Source organism: Giraffa tippelskirchi, chromosome 12, assembly GCF_054371585.1.
Source record: "Giraffa tippelskirchi isolate mGirTip1 chromosome 12, T2T-mGirTip1v1.2.pri, whole genome shotgun sequence".
Classification (NCBI taxonomy): Eukaryota; Metazoa; Chordata; class Mammalia; order Artiodactyla; family Giraffidae; genus Giraffa; species Giraffa tippelskirchi.
The window spans coordinates 63,940,018-63,946,329 of record NC_137286.1 but is presented as its reverse complement, the minus strand read 5'-3'; the positions used below and the strand labels follow the sequence as shown (position 1 = coordinate 63,946,329).

General features: G+C 34.5%; 1 pseudogene; it reads right to left on the bottom strand.

Moving 5' to 3' along the window:
• Positions 1 to 272: 272 nt before the first annotated feature.
• On the bottom strand, positions 273 to 6,089 carry LOC145528622 (centromere protein K pseudogene; annotated as a pseudogene).
• Between the last annotated feature and the right edge of the window lie 223 nt (positions 6,090 to 6,312).

Genomic DNA, 6,312 nt, shown 5'->3' with positions numbered 1-6,312 from the left:
TTAAAAGAATATTGCATGAAGTAAGGTACTTTCAAAGTTTTTCAATGATTATGTCTAGAATATTTTAATTTTCATTTTTGTTCATACAGTTTAAAACAACAAAGCACTGAATTGAAAGAACCATATTAAAATTAATTGGGTTGCAGCATATATCATTTTAAGATTGGACTAAGTGCTTTGATTTCATGTTCTTTATTCAGGTAGTCCTCAGTGTTTCTATTATTTTTTCATAACAGGATTCTTTAAGTACTATGTGAATAAAGGCCATCTTTTTACTGATGGAAGAATTCTAATTTTATTTGGATTGAATCTTCTAGATGTCTTAGCTTGTTATAAGGTGGGCGAAGGTAATCACTAATTTTGACATATGGATCATGTGGGACATCTAATAATCTATTTATATGAATTGCCAACATTTCATGTTAGTGCTATCAATTATGCCATTGATTTTGTAATTTTTTTTCTCTATTTTTTATTCAAGTACCTGGTGGCTCAGATGGTAAAGAGTCTGCGTGCAATGCAGGAGACCTGGATTCAGTCCCTGTGTTGGGAAGATCCCCTGCAAAAGGGTATGGCTACCTATTCCAGTATTCATGCCTGGAGAATTCCATGGGCAGAGGAGCCTGGTGGATTACAGTCCATGGTGTTGCAAAGAGTCAGACATGACTGAGTGACTTTCACTTCATTTCACTTCATGGTTGCCATATAATACAGCAACAGTATAATATATGTTACAGGTATACAATATAGTGATTCACAATTTTTAAAGATTATGCTTTATTTATGGTTTTAAACTTTGGCCATGTCCCCTGTGTTATGCAATATATCCTTATAGGTTATACATGATAGTTTGTGCCTCCTAATCTCATACCCCTACATTACCCTTCTCCCCTTCACTCTGCTCACTGGTAACCACTAATTGTTTTCTATATCTGTGGGTCTGCTGCTTTAAAAAATATTTATTTGACTGCATTTGTTTTTAGTTTTGACACATGGGATTTTCTTCACAGTTTTCGGCCTCTCTAGTTGTGGTGTGTGGGCTTAGTTGCCCCATGGCATGTGGGATATCAGTTTGCCGCTTTTTTTGTTGTTGCTATATTCACTAGTTTGTTGTATTTTTAGATTGCACATATAAGTGATAACACACAGTATTTGTCTTTCTCTGCCTGATTTGTTTCATGTAGCATAATATCCTCTAAGTCTATCGATAGTACTGCATATGGCAGAATTTTATTCTTTTTGTGACTGAGTAATATTCTATTGTGTGTGTTTGTATATGTATACACTCACACACATATATACTACACGTCTTCATTCATTCATTTATTGATGGACACTTAGATTGCTTCCGTATCTTGACTGTTATAAGTAATCCTGCCATGAACATCAGGGTGTGTGTATATTTTAGAATTAATGTTTTTGTTTTCTATGGATGTATACTTAGAAGTGGAATTGCTGGAGCATATGTTAGCACTATTTTTAGTTTTTGGTTTTTATTTTTAACAATCTCCAAATTGTTTTCCCTAGTGACTGCATCAATTTGCTTTCTCACTGGCAGTGTATAAGGGTTTTCTTTTTCAACATCCTGGCTAAGATTTGTTAGTTGTATTATTTTTGATGATAGCCATTTTGACAGGTGTGAAGTGATACCTCATTGTACTTTTGACTTGTGTTTCCCTAATGGTAAGTGCTGTTGAGCATCTTTTCATGTGCCTGTTGGCCACCTTCATGTCCTCTTTGGGAAAATATCTATTTGGGTTTTCCACCCATTTTTAATCAGATAGAGAAACAGAAGAAATAATCCTTTTACCATCAAGAAGAATAAAATGCTTAAGAATAAGTTTACCTAAGGGGTCAAAAATCCTTTACTTGGAAAACTATAAGACACTGATGAAGAAAATTGAAGAGAACACAAATAAATGGAAATATATATATTCTTGGACTAGAAGAATCAAAATTGTTCAAATGACCATATTACCCAAGGAAATCTACAGATTTAATGAAATCTCTATGAAAATACCATGAATATGTTTCACAAAACTGGAACAAATAATTTTAAAATATTTGTAGAAACACAAAGGACCCCAAGTAGCCAAAACAATATTGAGAAAGAACAGAGCTGGAGAAATCAAGTTCCCTGACTTCATTCTATACTATGAAGCTACAGTAATCAAAACAGTGTGGTACTAGCACAAAAACCGATGCACAGGTCAATGGAACAGAATAGAGAGCCCAGAAATAAACCCAGGCACTTATGGTCAATTAATACATGACAAAGGAGGCATGAATGGACAATGTTTTTCTTTTTCAATTTTTTAAATTTATTTATTTTAATTGGAGGCTAATTACTGTATACTATTATAGTGGTTTTGCCAAACATTGATATGAATCAGCGACGGGTGTACATGTGTCCCCCATCCTGAACCCCCCTCCCACCCCCCTCCCCACCCCATCCCTCAGGGTCGTCCCAGTGCACTGGCCCTGAGCGCCTTGTCTCATGCATTGAACCTGGACTGGCACTCTATTTCACATATGGTAATATACATGTTTCAATGCTATTCTCTCAAATTATCCCACTCTCGCCTTCTCCCACAGAGTCCAAAAGTCTGTTCTTTACATCTGTATCTCTTTTGCTATCTCGTATATAGGGTCATTGTTACCATCTTTCTAAATTCCACATAAATGCATTAATATACTGTATTGGTGTTTTTCTTTCTGACTTACTTCACTCTGTATAATAGGCTCCAGTTTCATCCACCTCATTAGGACTGATTCAAATGCATTCTTTTGAAGAGCTGAGTAATAGTCCATTGTGTATATGTACCATAACTTCCTTATCCATTCGCTGCTAATGGGCATCTGAGTTGCTTCCATGTCCTAGTTATTGTAAACAGTGCTGCAATAAACATTGGGGTACACGTGTCTCTTTCAATTCTGGTTTCCTCAGTGTGTATGCCCAGCAGTGGGATTGCTGGGTCATATGGCAGTTCTATTTCCAGTTTTTTAAGGAATCTCCACACTGTTATCCATAGTGGCTGTAATAGTTTGCATTCCCACCAACACTGTAAGAGGGTTCCCTTTTCTCCAGACCCTCTCCAGCATTTATTGTTTGTAGACTTTTTGAAAGCAACCATTCTGACCGGTGTGAGATGGTACCTCATTGTGGTTTTGATTTTAATTTCTCTGATAATGAGTGATGTTGAGCATCTTTTCATGTGTTTGTTAGCCATCTGTGTGTCTGCTTTGGAGAAATGTCTGTTTAGTTCTTGGCCCATTTTTTGATTGGGTTATTTATTTTTCTGGAATTGAACTGCAGGAGATGTTTATATATTTTTGAGATTAATTCTTTGTCAGTTGCTTGGTTTGCTATTATTTTCTCTCATTCTGAAAGCTATCTTTTCACCCTGCATATAGTTTCCTTCATTGTGCAAGAGCTTTTAAGTTTAATTAGGTCCCATTTGTTTATTTTTTCTTTTATTTCCATTCCTCTGGGAGGTGGGTCATAGAGGATCCTGCTGTGATTTATGTTAGAGAGTATTTTGCCTATGTTTTCCTCTAGGAGTTTTATAGTTTCTGTTCTTACATTTAAATCTTTAAACCATTTTGAGTTTATTTTTGTGTATGGTGCTAGAAAGTGTTCTACTTTCATTCTTTTACACATGGTTTTCCCAGCACCACTTGTTAAAGAGATTGTCTTTTCTCCATTGTATATTCTTGTCTCCCTTGTCGAAGATAAGGTGTCCAAAGATGTGTGGATTTATCTCTGGGCTTTCTATTTTGTTCCATTGATCTATATTTCTGTCTTTGTGCCAGTACCATACTGTCTTAATGACTGTAGCTTTGTAGTGTAGTCTGAAGTCAGGCAGGTTGATTTCTCCAGTTCCATTCTTCTTTCTCAAGATTGCTTTGGCTATTTGAGGTTTTTTGTATTTCCATACAGATTGTGAAATTATTTGTTCTAGTTCTGTGAAAAATACCATTGGTAGCTTGATAGGGATTGTATTGAATCTGTGGATTGCTTTGGGCAGTATACTCATTTTCACCATATGATTCTTCCGATCCATGAACATGGTGTATTTCTCCATCTATTTGTGTCATCTTTGATTTCTTTCCTCAGTGTTTTATAGTTTTCTCTATATACATCTTTTGTTTCTTTAGGTAGATTTATTCCTAAGTATTTTCTTCTTTTTGTCGCAATGGTGAATGGTATTGTTTCCTTAATTTCTGTTTCTGTTTTCTCATTGTTAGTGTATAGGAATGTAAGGGATTTCTGTATATTAATTTTATATCCTGCAACTTTACTATATTCATTGATTAGCTCTAGTAATTTTCTGATGGAGTCTTTAGGGTTTTCTATGTAGAGGATCATGTCATCTGCAAACAGTGAGAGTTTTACTTCTTTTTTTCCAATCTGGATTCCTTTAATTTTTTTTCTTCTCTGATTGCTGTGGCTAAAACTTCCAAAACTATGATGAATAGTAGTGGTGAGAGTGGGCATCCTTGTCTTGTTCCTGACTTTAGGAGAAATACTTTCAATTTTTCACCATTGAGGATAATGTTTGCTGTGGGTTTATCATATAAGGCTTTTATTATGTTGAGGTATGTTCCTTCTATTCCTGCTTTCTGGGGTTTTTTTTTGTAAATGGATGTTTAATTTTGTCAAAGGCTTTCTCTGCATCTATTGAGATAATAATATGATTTTTATCTTTTAGTTTGTTAATGTGGTGTATCACATTGATTGATTTATGGATACTGAAGAATCCTTGCATCCCTGGAATAAAGCCCACTTGGTCATGATCTTTTCAATATGTTGTTTGGATTCTGTTTGCTAAAATTTTTGTTAAGGATTTTTGCATCTATGTTCATCAGTGATATTGGCCTGTAGTATTCTTTTTTTTTTTTTTTGGCAACTTTGTCTGGTTTTGGTATTAGGGTAATGGTGGCCTCATAGAATGAATTTGGCACTTTACCTTCCTCTGCAATTTTCTGGAAGAGTTTGAGTAGGATAGGTGTTAGCTCTTCTCTAAATTTTTGGTAGAATTCACCTGTGAAGCCATCTGGTCCTGGGCTTTTGTTTGCTGGAAGATTTTTGATTACAGTTTTGATTTCCGTGCTTGTGATGGGTCTATTAAGATTTTCTATTTCTTCCTGGTTCAGTTTTGGAAAGTTATAGTGTTCTAAGAATTCATCCGTTTTTTCCAAGTTGTCCATTTTATTGGCATATAGTTGTTGATAATAGTCTCTTATGATCCTTTGTACTTCCGTGTTGTCTGTGATTTCTCTATTTTCATTTCTAATTTTGTTGATTTGATTCTTCTGCCTTTTTTTCTTGATGAGTCTGACTAATGGTTTGTCTATTTTCTTTACCCTCTCAAAGAACCAGCTTTTAGTTTTGTTGATTTTTGCTATAGTCTCCTTTGTTTCTTTTTCATTTATTTATGCCCAAATTTTTATGATTTCTTTCCTTCTACTAACCCTGGGGTTCTTCATTTCTTCTTTTTCTAGTTGCTTGAGGTGTAAAGTTAGGTTATTTATTTGGTTTTTCTCGTGTCTTTTTCAATCTTCTATCAAGTATAAGAAAATGATCTTTTAGAAACTCACGCAAGGTAATTAAGAGTTTTTCTTTATATTGTTTTATATTAAATATTGTTTTCAGCTTATTAAAGTTTCTCAACTCAGAAAAATGCCACTATGTGATGTTTCATAGTTGAGTTAATTAAGAGATTCCAGTATCTGTTGCTATATATCCAATTACTGTTTTTCCTTTTATCTTTTCATTCTTTGAATATTAGACAGTACCACTGCTAAATCATGCCTTAATATTTGGATTTCTTCCTAATATTACCAGGCAGAACAGCTTCATTCATTGGAATAAATTTAGTAGTTTCTTTCTGCCATTGATTAAATCCAGTAGTGGTGAAACATTTCACTTAAATAATTTATAATAACTGAGCATTTGAATTAGTGAATGTTTCAGTTCCAACAAGTGATAGTATATTCTGACATTTTTCCATATTATTTATTTCTTCACATTCTTTAATAAGTTCTTCAGCATCTGTAGTATCTTCCACATCTATGTGCTTAGTCATTCAGTTGTATCTGACTCTTTGAAACCCCATGACTCCTGTCTCTGGGATCCTCAGTCAAGGATACTCGAGTGGGCAACTTACTCCACATCTACAGTACAGTCCATATCTATATCTTGTTGAGTCAGTGACTTGTGCTTGTGATTTTCTTAACCTTATAATAATTTTAAAAAGGTATGAAATGGTAATGATAATCCTATATGCGAGACAGAATAAGAGACACAGA